The sequence below is a fragment of the Pelobates fuscus genome, chromosome 11, assembly GCF_036172605.1.
Source record: "Pelobates fuscus isolate aPelFus1 chromosome 11, aPelFus1.pri, whole genome shotgun sequence".
In the NCBI taxonomy this organism is placed as follows: Eukaryota; Metazoa; Chordata; class Amphibia; order Anura; family Pelobatidae; genus Pelobates; species Pelobates fuscus.
In genome coordinates, this window is record NC_086327.1 from 41,910,501 (window position 1) to 41,926,647 (window position 16,147).

General features: G+C 40.0%; 1 protein-coding gene across 3 annotated transcripts in view; it reads right to left on the reverse strand.

The window, feature by feature from the left end:
- The window catches only part of LOC134577097 (CD82 antigen-like), a 141,717-nt gene that overhangs the window by 116,288 nt on the left and 9,282 nt on the right, over window positions 1–16,147 (reverse strand). The window contains exons 1-2 of one of the 3 annotated variants that reach the window (XM_063435751.1): window positions 7,455–7,615; window positions 6,273–6,314 (exon numbers count right to left, since the gene is read on the reverse strand). The exons of 1 other annotated variant lie outside the window; for it this stretch is intronic. The gene's annotated coding sequence lies outside the window, so the exon portion shown is untranslated. Of the gene's footprint in view, window positions 1–6,272; window positions 6,315–7,454; window positions 7,616–16,147 lie in introns of those variants that run through there. One more of the 3 variants, XM_063435750.1, reaches the window with a different exon arrangement.

Here is a 16,147-nt window from a genome sequence, read left to right on the forward strand (position 1 = left end):
AATTAAAGGGATACTGTAAGTACCAGGAATACAAAGCTATATTCCTGGCACTATAGCTCCCTCAGTTCCCCCCCCCCCCCCCCCCTTCCACAAAAACATGAATAAATTAAATGTACCTTATATAATCGTCGATGTTACTCGGCGCTGGGTCACGGCTCCGCCTACTTCGATGTCCGGTGTCCCTGAATCAATGCTTTCATACACACAATCCATGGGGCCCCGGTGCAAAACTGATCCATGGGTAGTGATTGCAGTTTTTCTGCAATAAGGACACTGCACCCAGACCACTTCAATGGTTTGAAGTGGTCTGGCTGACTATAGTGTCCCTTTAAAGAAGAAATGTATAAAGCTAATTTGCATATGTCAGTATTTTTATTATTTCTCTTTCAGTTGCAAAGTGTAATATTACTCCTGCGAGTTATGTCACTCATTTTGGATTACTATTTCCTATCCACATGTGTGACACATTAGCTGATGCATGCTGCACTTTGATTGTCTAGGTCACTTGAGCCAAATAAATAGTTTTAACTGCACTACACATCCAACATCAGGGACGCAGGTTTTACCACTAACAGGGACAAGTCATAATTTTTAGGTTAATACAATAAGTGGATATGAGTTGTAGTACCATATTTTGAGGGCAAAGATTAGCACCCCTAAGCTATACATTTAAAAAAATAATATAATTTAAGGACCACTATAAGCACTCAGACCACTTCAGCTCAATCAAGTGGTCTGGGTGCCAGGTCCCTCTAGTTTCAACCCTGCAGCTGAGGGTTAATCCAGCCTATAGTGGCTGTCTCACTGACAGTCACTAGGAGGCTTCTGCGATTCTCACTGTGAAAATCACAGTGAGAAGACGCTGGACGTCCATATGAAAGATTTGAGTAATGCTTTCCTATGGGCGGTTTGAATGTACGCGCGGCTCTAGCCGCGCATGCGCATTCCGAGATGTCATCGGCAGAGGGAGGAGTGTTCCCCAGCACCGAGGGAGCCCAGCACTGGAGAATGGTAAGTGGCTGAAGGGGTTTTAACCCCTCCAGCCCAGCGGGAGAGGGGGGACCTAATGACCCTATAGTGCCAGGAAAATTATTTTGTTTTCCTGGCACTATAGTGGTCCTTTAAGAATTCCCAAGTGAATCTTCTATTCCGTCAGGGTGTACACAAAGGGGAAAATACCTATGCCAACTCTGATAAAGGTTTTTTGACCATCACTGTCCTCTGAACTACTTGATAAAATCGAAGCTTCACTTATTCAGTGGAAGTAGGTTCTTTTATTTCTTACTGTAGAACCTTGTACAATTACTTTAGCTGAGGCACCTCAAGTAGGCAAATTGATGTGTGCAAGACACTATCGAGGTTATTCAGTAAATGTGTAGGGTATTAAAATGTTTAGGCCGAAATACCTTAAGTAAAAAACATAACTGCCTTAGGGACGTCTTCCAAGTCAGCTAGTCTGGCCACTTTCACTTTTAATTCACGACAATATGCCAATTTGGTATATTTTTGTTAACGTAAAAAAACTACCGTAACCTCTACAGTGCGCTGTAGTGGTTATGGTTCCAGGAGTGCCCTGGTATCCCCTTTTCCCAATGTAAGTGATGTGGATAACTCTTTGGCTGAGAGCCATCAGCTAATACTCTCAGCCAATTGGCTGGTGTTACACTACAGAGCTTAGATTCGGAGAGCCAAAGGAAGCTCCTCAGCAGGAGATTCTGGCTCTCAGGGGGATGATGTGGAGGCGGGCACCCAATGGAGCCCGTGTAAGACGTGAAACCATTCTTGATTATTTACAATGGGCGGGATACAGCCATTTAGTGGTTATGGTGCTTGACGTGTTTAATAATTAATGTAATAATTTCCTTTAAAGAAAGAGTACAATTCAACACAGAAATGAAAAATGTATATCTTGGTAAGATTATCACACAGTGGACATTTATATTCAATATTAATGAGATGTATTTGCTAGATTAAAATGAAACAATGTTAGGGTAGCCCGCAACATCCTATACCGCCCCAAAGCAAGAGGCGGCCTGGGCCTTCCACATTTACATTTCTATTACCTAGCGGCCCAACTGACGCAAATGCAATGTGGCACGACCCCCCTGAGACCAGGAGATGGGTAGACCTGGAATCTCTGATTATGCAATCGGATCTTCCACAGTTCTACATTTGGACCCCGAAAGAGCATAGAGCGCTCCTGCGGACCGACTGCCCAGCCATCACAAACTCAATCCACATTTGGGACAAGTACGCAATAAAATATGACCTAACAGCAACATCATCCCCCCTCACCCCCATATATCGAAATAGGGCATTCACCCCAGGCATGAGGCCTAAAGATTTTAAAGGCCTAAAAAGGGCGGACCTACAACGAATCTATCAACTATACATAGGGAACAAGGTTGTCCGGTTCTCGGAACTGCAAATGAGAACGACTTTAACCAAGGCAGATTTTTTTAGATACCTACAAATTCGAAATTACGCTAACCAAGAGTCGGTCAAATCAGCGGCTAAAACCAAACCAACTTTCTTTGAAAATATATGTTTAGCCGAGCGCTACCGCAGGGGCATGATATCCCTCCTCTACTCCCACCTCTGCTCCACCACACGGGAATGGGGTACCCTTCATTACACTGACAGGTGGGAAGCCGATCTAGGGGAAACCCTAGAGAGCATAGACTGGCAGGACATCTGGGAGACAAATACCAAAACCTCCATCTGCGTCACGATGCAGGAGCAGTCATTCAAAACAATGTTCAGGTGGTATACCACCCCGGTTCAGTTATACCACATGAAAAAAACACCCACAGACCTCTGCTGGCGTAACTGCGGAGAGAAGGGGACGTATGCCCACATGTGGTGGCACTGCCCCAAAATCCAGACTTACTGGAAAACCATCCAAACCCTATCCACCCGAGTCCTGGCCAGACCTATCGCCCTCAACCCATGGGCCTTCCTATTGGCCAGACCCCAAGAAGATTGGCCTAAACCAAGCCAGGAGAGCAGTGGCCCAAACATGGCTACAACCGGACACCCCATCGGTCACGACAGTGATAAATAAGATCAAAGAACACTACCTCATGGACAAGCTAACAGCCCAAGTGCGGGGTACCGCCAAAGCCTTCACTAAGACCTGGGAGCCATGGGAAACATATAGCGACTGTTAAGAACAGGGAAATTGGAGTGAAGAGTAGTTACTCACAACAGACTGAGTTACACCTCCCCCCTTCCTTCCCCCCCCCCCCCTCACCACGACCACCATAGTTGGGTCGAGACGACCGGTGTCCCGGCCCGTGTATTTACTGTATTTACTCTATTGTTATTGTGTTAATTATGTTCTTCTGTTCTTCTCTTTAATTTCTCTTCTTTCATATAAAAGACAGTGGTTAACCGTAGCAATGCCATGCCTAACTTGAATAACCAACCATGTACTGTAACATGAATGTAAATGGATACTATCTATTGAAACTCAATAGGCTCTTGCACGAGCCACAACACTACGCATTGTCTACCATATACCATTGAAAAAATAAAGAATTAAAAAAAAAAAAAAAAAAAATGAAACAATGTTTTTTCCTGTAATACTTCGTATCAGCGGCTCACGCCACCTGTGCAACTAATCTTTATCCCACTTTACCACTGAGCCAATTAGATGGCACCATTGACCTTTGGAATGGAAAACACTGGCCTATTTTACAGATGCCCCAATATCTTGACAGCTAATTATCTCAACAGCTTCTCCAGACAGCCATAAATCAGGAAGAATGGAAACTGGAGAACTGTTATCATTAAAGAGTTTTTTAGCATGAGCTTAATCTCAGAGGTATAGAATGAATTTTTGTATGCAGTTAACAAAACCTACCACTGCTAAATATTCTTTAATTTTCCAATTATTATTTCAACAGAAACTGAGTTCCCCTAACAGTCAAGCCTCAACTGCTTTTAATTAAAAATTCTCAAACTCAGCTATGTTAACGGCTAGGGTGCTTTGCTCTAGAGCTTGCAATTCTTTTATTGATTCTCCATATTCTTCAATTTGTTAAAAAAAAAACTAAAGAAAAAAAAAAAACACCACCATCAAGGTTAGTCACTAAAGTGAGAATTCAAACAGAATTTCAAATTGAAGGTCAAATTAGCCAAAGTGAAAACATTTCAAAGACAGCAATGCTTTTGATACGACTACCATAGCATTAAATTTGAAATTCACTTTGAATTCTCATTTGAATAACCCACTGTGTTTACATTTGTGTACATTCAGCTCTCCGCATTAATTATTTTTTTTTTTTTCATTGTTAATTTTTTATTTCTTACACACACAGAAAAAACCACACAAGCCATAAACACAATAACATAAAACTAAATAAAATAAAAATAAAAATACATAAACAAAATAAATTCAATTTTACTTTTCTTTGCTATTACCTTGATTTAATTTATAATCCTTATATTCAACTTATACCAGTATGCAAAGTAAAAATAATTGACATTGACAATTAGTTCTTACTCACAAGCGGAATGCTCAGCATATTCGTCCTGTTTTAACAGTTTTAACACTATTTTACCTAAATCTTTCAGCTTCCGCATTAATTATATTGCAACTACAGGCAAAAATAGGAAAAAAAACAAAAAACTTAAAGAACAAAAATGTACAATTTTATACAGGTGGCTTGGTAAACACTTCTTAAAATGCAGCCCTGTTGTTTTGGGGTTACAAGATGTTTTCAACATTAACATCACTGAACCGCTCATCCTAAACGACAGCTGGTTTTCGGTCATACTTAATCTGTTACACTAAATATTTTTTTCTTTTAAAAAGTCAGCATTTTCTAATATGTAAAACAAATCATAATTTATTTAACCGTTTATGAAACATGACATATAGAATGATTCCTGGTTTAGAACAAACTCTTAGTTGGGCCAGATATTATAAAAATCAATACTCTTAAAGGAACACTCCAAGTATCATACCAACTTCAGCTGTCATTGTGGAGGCAAGAGTGTTTTAGGCATCATTTTACCTTTGGGTGTTAAACAGTTTTTTCAACAGTTTAACCCCAAAGTTAATCTCTAACGCCTGATACCAGTGCCATCTTCCTTCTTCCAGCTACCGCAGTATGAGGAAGGTTTATGAGCGTGCCGATGATAGGCTGAGAGTTTCAGCTAATTTGCAGGTTAGTGAATAACGTAGCAGGTTATCTAAATGAAATTAAAAAATGTTTAAAGATACTTATTTTGTATATTTCTTTCTACTTGCCATATTATTTGCAGTTGGAGCCAACCAGGCCTTAGGCAAAGTTGCAGAGGACGAGAGTCCATAACCAGCATTGCCAAATTTAAGGGCACTCATGATAGAGGATTGAATCACATAAGATCTCTTTAATCATGAGCCTAAACCTCCTTCAATGTATGTGTGTCGTAAAGGAACAATTCTTGGCAAAAGGGCAGCAATAATCAGAATCAGAAAGTCAGAAGAAATTTCTAGAAAATGTATCAGATGTGATATGGTGGATGTACATGCAAGTCACCCATCTAGGATTACTGGGGTTCAACCTAAAAGTTCAGTGATTGTCGTAGCTGTAGATACATTGTGGTTCCAACTGGGATGCAATCAGTGGGACATTCAGTTCTCCAGTAAGGGGCACAGCCAAGCACTGGGGCCTGGCCCTGTAACACTATGCGGTGTGGTTGGGGAAACAGATAGTAATTGCTCTCCTAAATGCTTGTTCTGCTCTGCTGTTTGTATCTCTCCTACGAGCTTGTTTCTGACAGTGCGCCCCCGTGTATGTTTTTCTGGATGCAAGTGTGCTTGTGTCTGACAGTAAGCACCACCAATGTGTGTGTTTCTGGTAGTGAGAATCCTTTTGTGTTTGTGTATGTGTGTCTGGGAATGTATGTATGTATGTCTGACAGAGAATGGTTGGAGTGCAGCCAGCAAATTTGTAAGGGGTCCCAAAAGTTGTAATGGCAGTCCTTGGTTTTCCAATAATTCATTCCTCAGCGATACTGATGGGTGATCTTACTTTCTTGCTTATATGTTAATAAGCAGAATTCCTGGATCCTTTGTAGAATATTAACTCTATGATTGCAGGGTGTATCATCTGTCAAATAATGATTAAACAAGCTGTGCAGGCGCGTCTACAAGAAATGTTTAATGGATAAATATTGGGGATTGGTTTATTAGTAAGAACATCTACATCATAATAACATACATTTTATGACCAATACAGATAATGGATTTTGTAATATCGGATCTAACTAATGCTGTTTACCTTAGAAACTGTTTGTGTTTAGATTGCTTTTTTTCTTGAAGCCTAAGAAAGAGAATGAGTCAAATATTATTTGTTTGGGATGAAACTCAGACTGGCAATTTTCTTTTTTCCAATATATTGATTATCAGCTGAGTTTTGATTGATTTATCTTGGTATAAAACCATTTCAGAAGTAGCACCATGAAATCAAATCAAACTGTACACGATTACAAATCATAAGATTATTTGGCAAAAGATAAAACGCACAATGGAAGCAAACCTTTTTTAAAACACTAAATGATTCTATTATTTTGCTAAGTTTTCAAATGAACCCCAAATCTTAAAAAAAGATAAATAATGTCTCTCTTGGTCTCAATCAGCAAGTGGTTTAATTAGCTATGCGCATCACTTCCTGTCTGAGAATCATTGAGAGCTGATAATTGTCCTGTGTTTTGTGGTATGTTAAAGGATCACTATAGGGTCAGGAACACAAACATGTATTCCTGACTCTATAGTGTTAAAACCACCATCTAGCCCCCCTGGGCCCCTCATGCATCCATAAATATAGCAAAATCTTAATGTATTCAAGCCAGAAGCTGTAGCTCTGCATGATGTTTGACTAAAAAAAAACAAAAAAAACAACACGCAGTCTGCTGACATCATCAGAAGTGTTGGCCTGATCCAATCACAGAGCTTCCCCATAGGATTGGCTGAGACAGACAAAGAGGCAGATCAGGGGCAGAGCCAGCATGATTCAAACACAGCCCTGGCCAATCAGCATCTCCTCATAGAGATGAATGAAATCAATGAATCAATGAATCTCTATGAGGAAAGTTCAGTGTCTGCATGCAGAGGGAGGAGACACTGAATGTTTGGATGCATTTTAGGCAGCCACGACCCAGGAAGGATCTCTAACAGCCATCTGAGGAGTGGCCAGTGAAGTTATAACTAAGGCTGTAATGTAAACACTGCATTTTCTCTGAATAGATAGTGTTTACAGCAAAAAGCCTGAAGGGAATGATTCTACTCACGAGAACAAATTCAATAAGCTGTAGTTGTTCTGGTGACTATAGCGTCCCTTTAATGTTTGTTGTGTTGTTTTCTTGGAGTTCAGACAATACAGGGTACATTTTCCTGACCGCACTTAGAAATTGAATTCTACTGAACTCTCAATACCATATTAGAAGGACAGAACCTGCCTCACCTTTTATGATATCTGACAGGAAGAGAGGTTTGTGTTCTGCTGACTTTGTGGATGTTTAGTGTTGTTTTGTATTGTTGCAAGCTTTCAGTCTGTGGTTTGGCTTTTTTTTTTTTGGTTATTTCTTTTTTCAGCAGGAAACTGATGAATCTCTTTTGTACGTATCTACAATATGTATATGAAAATGAATAGAAACAAGAGGAAGTGAGATATATCATGACTACATTTGATCTCATATTATTTTATATGTGATTAGGTTTTTTTTTGGGGGGGGGGGGGAGTTAATTGTAATGCATGAGAAGATTAAAGGAACACTCCAATCACCATATACACTACAAAAGCGCTTTAGTGATTATTGTGACAAATACACACCCCATCCACTCACCATAAGTCATCAAACTTCTTTAGAACAATTTGACTTCTAACCTGGGGTATAACATGCGCCACTTCTCCTCTTAGCAGCCAGGAGATCCAGCAGTGCCTGCTTCTGAGTTAACAAGTAAAACCATAAAACAATTTGGCTACTTAAATGTGGGAGGGGGGATTCCAAGGCATTCCATTCACCATAACCACTACATCACTCTGTATTGACAATGGTAGCATTTAAAGATTTATGAAATTGGGTGGCGGCATAGGTGAACACAAAGAGTTGTGTTTAGCTGCACTCATCATCAGAACCCTTTGCACCCGGCATGTTATACGTACAGTATATGTGCAGTGGAATGTCTACTTCTTTTTACAGTCCAAATTACATAATTTTTTACAGCTACACCCTTTCCCACTTATTTTCTTCCACATCCACGTATGTTTGGAATTCTTGCATTTTGTAGGCGTTTAGAATGTGAACAGTGTGTGTGACAACTGAGGAACATGTGACCGTGAATGGCGGAATGAATGAGGGGGTGAGACTGGAGCTATATTTAGCGAGGCTAAACTAGATTAATGATTGCGTAAATTGCTTTATTTTAAGTAGTCTGTAAAAAATATACACAAATGAACGCACACAGATATTTACTAAAATGTGAATAAAAGTGAATTTAAATTTCAGGCCATTGTAGTTAAACTAAAGACAGACATAGTGTACTCAGAATTCTTTTTTAATTATTATTTTGGCCAAACATTTAAAATTGACTTTAGGTTCCTGACAATATGCACTTAATAATAATTTGAATATTTCTGTTGACTGTATCAAACATGGTGTTTGAAAGGAACACTTACAGGTACCATACACACTACAACCTGTTTTTCTGTTTCATAATAGCTTAAAAACTTATTGAGATCCACTGGACACCTGCTATCTGCTCTGGAGCTGGAAGGGCTTCTAGGCACTTCTGGCACCATAACCATGCTGTTGTGGTTATGGTGCTTGGAGTGTTCCTTCAAGCCAAATTGCTTGCAAAGCAAAGCTTGTCTTGCTAAAGATAGCCATCTGTCATTTTAGAAACATTTCCAGCAAAACAGCAAAACAACAAAACAGTATACAAGAAAGGGTACAATAAGTCATTATCTGTTCGTAACAGGAAAAGGTTGAAATATGAATTCTAGAGCAAAGACGAACTGCAGGCATAATAAGAGCAAGAGTCCAGTTTGTCGGTTATATCAAAGAAGGCTTATTTACATCTGAAAGGAGTAACTGTAAAAAGCACAAAGGAAGCTCATTCCAAAAAGGGCTACATTAATATAATTTATTGCAGTTTGACATGTGCAGCGGATCTGGCAGTGAGGATAATGAAAGCTTTAGTGAACAGCCTACCTCATGTTTGATCACTTAAAGGGACTCTGCAGGCACTACCACAACATTTATATGCCTGCTATAGATTTTGTTGAAGTAATTACCGGTATTTTTCGCATTCCCAAATTTGCACGTTTTTTTAAACCAAAAATGATTGTTTGCAGCATTCTGCATCTTAACCCTGTCCTCTCTATCCCACATATTCTATTACAAAATTCTTCTTTCTTGCTGGTTCCTGTATTTGTATAACCCCCTTTAAGTTCCTCACTCCTAACCTGCAATGTTCAGTAACCCCATTTTATATGTTACCGAGAAGCACAGCAAAGGTTTCTGGGAATTGGAATTCTCCTAACAGCTTTCATAAGTAAAAAGCTCAGATTACGCTTTCAGTCAAAGAATTCATTCCATAAGTGATACTGTTAATATGAAAGTTGCATCTTCTGCTTTACAGATACCTATATCAGAATTATTCAACTCCTTCACGGCAGGCATCTTTAGTATTTAGTAGAGCACCATTTTGCTGTTATGACCTGCTGCAAACGAGATGCATAGACAGACACTAGCTTCTGTCAACGTTCTTGAGGATTCTTAGCCCATTGCTCATGCGCAATGGCCTCCAGTTCAGTAATACTCTTGGTTTGCATTCTGTAACCGCCTTCCTTAAATCGCACCAGGTTCAAGTCAGGTGACTGTGATGGCCACTGTAGAATTTTCCAGGACTTCTTCTGCAAGCAAGCCTTGGTAGAATTTGAGGTATGCTTGGGATCATTGTCTTGTTGGAAGGTCCAATGATGCTAAAGCTTCATCTTTTCACAGACAGCATGATGCTACATACCAGGATTACCTGATACTTCAATTAATCCATCTTGCCTTCCACACACTGCAGGTTCCCAGTGCCAGAGGATGCCAAGCAGATCATCAGAGACACCACCATGCTTAACTGTAGGCAGAGTGTTCTTCTCATATGCTTCATTCTTCTTCCTCCAGACATACCACTGATCCATTGGGCCAAACAAATTCAGTTTTATTTCATCGCTCCACAGAACCGAATCCCAAAACTTCTGTGGCTTATTTATATGATTTGAGAATATCTGTTGCCAACGTTTCTTGTGCTTTTGGTTCAGTAGTGGTGCACCTTTCGGAGTTCTGGCATGGACAATTTTTGTGTTGCTTTTCTTTACTTTGTTCATTGCAAACAGCTGAAAGTTTGCAAGCCTTGACAATAAACCTAATTTTTAATGGGGGTTCAATAATTTTGATTAGAACTGCAAAGATTGGGGGGGGGGGGGGGGGAATCATATTTAAAAACAGGTCTTTCACCCTTCCCGGACCTGGGATGAACGAGTGGGCAATGAGTTAATTGTTCAAAATAATGAATGTATTTGTTTTTTCTTTGACTTTAAAGGTTTTTGGTTTTGTTTTGTAACCAACTATAAAATGAATTTAGAGTGTTTATTGCAACATTTTACCACACACTGACTTTGTTTATTCTCGCCCAACATATTCCACAATGAATGCCAACTGTATTTGTAATAATGTCTGACATTCCTAATAAAAATGTATCCTAAAAAAACGTCTTTCCCCACTTCTCAGTCAAATCTTTGGCATAGGCTCTATAAAGAACGATTGAAGTGACAAGGGAGAGGAGAAAATACCTCATAGGAGATCCTGAATACCCACTTCTAGTTGCTGTCTGAGTGACTGCACCTAGAGGTGTTACTAGACAGTAATGAAGATACTGCCGTTTCTCAGAAAGGTAGCATTTACATTGCTAAGCCTGCATGTACATTCTATAGACACCAGAACAACTACATTAAGCTGTAGTGGTTCTGGAGACTATAATGTTCCTTTAAGCAAAGTAAAAAAAAAACAGCTCTACAGGTTTACTTTAAAGATATATATTTCCATATTACAAAACACAGAAGTTTTACATGATAAAAAAAAAGGTTGTGAATGTTTTGCAGTAGATTAGCAGTTTTTCATATAGGAAATTTTTATATATGTCTTTTTCACTTGCATGGAAAATACATACCTCAACATTTCAAATGAACAAAGAGGACATTTAACCCCTTAAGGACCAAACTTCTGGAAAAAAAGGGAATCTTGACATGTCACACATGCATGTGTCCTTAAGGGGTTAAATTTAAGGGGAGTTAGTGGGGGGTCCAGTGTCAGTGCCATGCCTAATAACAATTTATGCAACTTAAATGTAAGATAGAACAAGAACAATGTATCTTATTTTCATAGACTGATTTCTAATCACATTTATTGTAGTTTAAACTAAGACACATTACTATGAGCACAGGCGTCACTACAGGGGGAAATTGACCCTCTGGATTGTGCCTTGCCCCCCTTATGTGAAAAGAGGGACACAGGGATTTGAGCCCTAATTACGGTAGGTGTTGTCCCTCCTAAACAGGGACGGTTGGGATGTATGCAAATAATAACGTGTAGCCTCTTCCTATTAGAAACTACAGTTTGATATCTTCAATGCATTACTTCTCTAAAAGGTTTACACAGAGGTTAATTCCCCAGGAGCTGTGCTGAGCAAATTATAACAAGGTGGAACTGAGCAACGTTATTGCTATTGAAAAACTGATTTCATGTTGAAAGTAATTGTGATTTTCACTTTAATTTTTTAAGGCTCCCTCACACATCTTGTATAATGTAAAAACTTTTAAATACAATTTTATTCAAAAAAAATCACCCAGAAACTCATAATGACATATAAAGGTGTAACCTAAACATCGACGCAGATGCAAATTTGGTTGCTATTGTCCATAATACAGCCCCTATTACATCTATAAAAAGCTACATAAATTTGTTAAATTTCCCCCTACAGGCAGGGACGTTTTAGCCGCGAGGCAAACAAGGCATTTGCCTTGGGCGGCATTTTCCAGGGGGCGGCAAAAAACGCCGCCCCCAAATGCCCAGGGCAAATACCTTGTTAGCCTTGCAGCTAACTGACATGCTGGGCTGCCGGTCGGGCTGCTGGGCTGGTTGCTGGGCGGGCGGCTGGCGAGGGAGCACTTCCTCTGAGCGGTCTGCTCAGCTCCCTCGCGCGCTGCAGAGTGAGGCTGGGAGCCGGAAGATGACGTCATCTTCCGGCTCCCAGCCTCACTCTGCAGCGCGCGAGGGAGCTGAGCAGAGTGCTCAGAGGAAGTGCTCCCTTGCCAGCCGCCCAGCAGCCCGCACGCCAGCGCCGCCCGCCCAGCAGCCAGGGAGAAAGATACCCCCCCAGCATTCCCAAAGGTAAGGAGGCTGGGGGGGGTTAAATAAAAAGAGTTATTTACATTAAATTATCTAGCCTGAAAAGCAAACATTTCTAAATCATGTCTGTTTTATTGTGAACACATGCTAGACTTTCATATTCAATTTGAACAGGCCTAGTGAGTGTACTGGACCCAGATGACACTGGGGTGGGGTGCCAACTGCATAGCAGCCATCTTGTTGCATTTCCAAGCTTTAGTAGTGTCTGCTAGTGAGTGAGTGTGTGTCAGTGTGTGTGTGTGTGTGTGTCTGTTAGTGTGAGCGTGTTTGCCTGTGAGTGTGTGTGTCTGCTAGTGAGTGAGTGTGTCTGTTAGTAAGTGTGTGTGTCTGTTAGTGTGAGTGTGTGTGTGTCTGTTAGTGTGCGTGTGTTTGCCTGTGAGTGAGTGTGTGTGTCTGCTAGTGTGTGCTAGTGAGTGAGTGTGTCTGACTGTGTGTTTCTGTTAGTGTGTGTGTGAGTGTGTTTGCCTGTGAGTGTGTGTCTGCTAGTGAGTGTGTGTTTGTCTGTTAGTGAGTGTGTGTTTGTCTGTTAGCGTGAGTGTTTCTGTTAGCGAGTGTGTGTTTCTGTTAGCTAGTGTATGAGTAACTGTCAGTGAATGTGTGTGTGTATTTAGAAGGCGGGGTGGGGGGGTGGGTGTGCCTGAGTTTTGTCCTGCCTACGGCAGCACAAAACCAGGATACACCACTGCCTACAGGTTCTATAACAGCTGCCCTCAAATCCGTCAGTGCCAGGCCCCTTGCTTCAATTCAGTATGGCAATAGCTCCCAATACTTTCTCCTCAGGGAAGTGCATTTCATATACGAAGGCTGTATCTGAATTCAGCTTTTTTAGTTTACAATTTCACGTCTGGGAAAAAGGTGGATCCCAAGAATTGGTAGAACTCATACTGACATGATGCTTTATAAAATAATAGTGTTTGTTAGAGATTTAAATGGTAATTAACAATAGTGCCTGCCAGTTCCACAAGTAAAGTTCTTGTTACAATGGACACACTAGAAAATTGAAGAAATTAAAACCTCAGCACTCATCAAGGCAATTTTAACAGTGGTTTATGCAGTCATCACAGAAAGCCACCATTTCGACACGCTAAGTTCTTGAGAAACACTCTTGCCTATCTGTGATGAACCACCATCATACCTGCTTTGCCTGGTGCTGAGGTTTTCATTTCTTCAATTATCGCATGATGCGTTGCCATATTTAGAATGGTAAAGTATCATAGAGTTTGCAGTTCCACAACATTTGGGGATCTAACTCTTGCCTATCCCTGATTTAAATAATAATCTACATTTATTCAAGGAGTTGGGTCCTTTGGTGTTAAAGGGTTACTCCAGGCATCATAACTACTTCAATGTTTTGAAGTGGTCATGGTGCAAAGATCCTGTATTTTTAGTATTTCAGTATAAAATGTTGCACATATTGATATATTTAATGTTGTTGCCAAAGGTTAACGCCACCTCCAGCTGCTTTCATTAATTAAGGGTTCTAGTCTGGCTCGTTTTAATTATGTTACTGTTCCCATCACAGAGGTTCATTCATTGGCTTAGAGCACTCCTGACATTCTCACGAAATGATTGAACTACAGTATCAGCATCCAGCTTTTTCATATCCTACTGGGGCATGGCACCAGAATACCCCTGACATCATAACCACTATAGAAACTACTACTTTGTTTTAGTATTTTTCCTACACTTGACAAAAGGCAGAGGAGCTACTTGTGTCAAGTTTTGTCATTTCCCCCAACCGTCACCAGTGGCTCTATCAAGCTTTTATCTATGGAGGATCCTGCGGTCTCAAAGGATCCTCCATTGGCGCCAGTGTTGTACTCTCATGCATGCGCAAGAACACATCACTGACGTGGTTTACTGGTAGCTGAGGTAAAGAGAACCTTGAAAAAGACAATGGTGGCAGCCACGAGGGACAGGTTCAGTGGACACCCAGTGGAGCAATCAACATCAGGGGTCTTAGCAAATTATGCTAACACCCCATACACTGAAAAGAGGTGCTTTAAGTAAAGTAATTTGCAGAGACATGGTAAAGGAAGGAAATATTAATTTGGCACTGATGATGGACTCTAGTCAGAGCTAATACCTTCAAAAGTTTTGTGTTAATAGGGTAAAGGGGTACGAGGATAATGGGGTGGGAAGGAAGAAAGTACAAAAGAAAATAAAAAGCATATAACTTCTTGGGGAGGTGTAACCCAATTTATTTGAGAGGAAAAATAATCCACAGGGAAGTAAAAGTATAGGTCACACCATGACCACTATTGAACATATACAATTGGGCTAAAAAATTGATATGGCTACATATCAAGCAGATTTACATAACATCAAAGCAAGGAATACAAAAGAATTAAAACAAATCATAAGAAACAATTGAACCATTTTCCATCCAGGCAAGCCTGGGTAGGCACCTTCAGCAAGGATATGGCCAAGTAACATTCAAGCAAGGAGCATGAGAGCTGGAATCTTTCCCACTCTCTCTTGGAGTACAAGTTACTGCTTTTAGGTGCCAGACAGCCACCTTGGAAGGTCAGGGCCCCATGGAATGAAGGGAGGCATATCAATAGCCCATACCTAGCGGGGACCTCTCCCTATTTGGACATCTAAAGGGGACAGGAAGGGAGGGAAGGCTCCATTTGTGCAGTAGCCATAATTTATTAATGTATTTGAAAGTGGGAAACAAAAAGCGAGATGCAAGGCATTGGGATGTGTACCTCCATTGTTGTCTGCAGCCAGCATGTCATGCGTGCTCGCAACAGGATCCCAATATGCACAGAATTAACATTTGCCATCCTGGAACTCTCGTTCTAGACTGGCTAATGACACCGCCGGAGGTGGAGGTAAATACTGTATGTGCAGCGTTTTAAACTAAAAACACTACACATACAGACCTCAGTCTGTACAGTACCAGTGAAGTGATTGTGGTGGTTGGAGTAATTTTTTTTTATTATTAATTATAATAAACATATAATTATCTCCCCAGGACGCAGCTAACAGCAATAATAAAGAAAACATGAAAAACAACTTATAACATATATATATATATAAATCTGTTTAACATGTCTGTTCTTTCTTATAAACTTACAAAGTCATTTTTTGATCAGTGTATTCAGCGGGATAGATTGTAAATCAGAAGCATATGCCCTGAACACACAATGACATCAAACTCCTCATATTAGGGCACTTGCCAATGAATCACTAACTATTACTTCTAAAAGTAAACTTTTCCATTCCATCTGGTTTCAATCAGTTTTCCTAGCAACCTTGACCCCAGAGAAATGTCACAATAACAGATGAAGTCAATACAATATACAAGGTAAAAAGAAGCACAACTGGTTCTATCAATCCTTTTGTGCTCTGCAATCAGGATCATTGAGATTCACCAATACACTAAACAATTGTTTGTTAAAAAAATAAACAAAGAATCTAAATGGTTTCTGTGATCTTTATGTGATTACTTAATATTTTGTTTAGCTTGTAAAACAGGCGTTCCATGACTGTATCAGAATTCCACATGTATTGTAAAACGAATGCAAATATGCTTTGTAACTTGAGGCCTAATATATACTGTGTATATATATATATATATATATATATATATATATATTTCTGGTCGGAAACAATGTATCAATTAGTGATGGTAATAAGTCGGTTGTGGTATGCCGAAACCGACATACAGGTAGGCCTCTAAATAAAA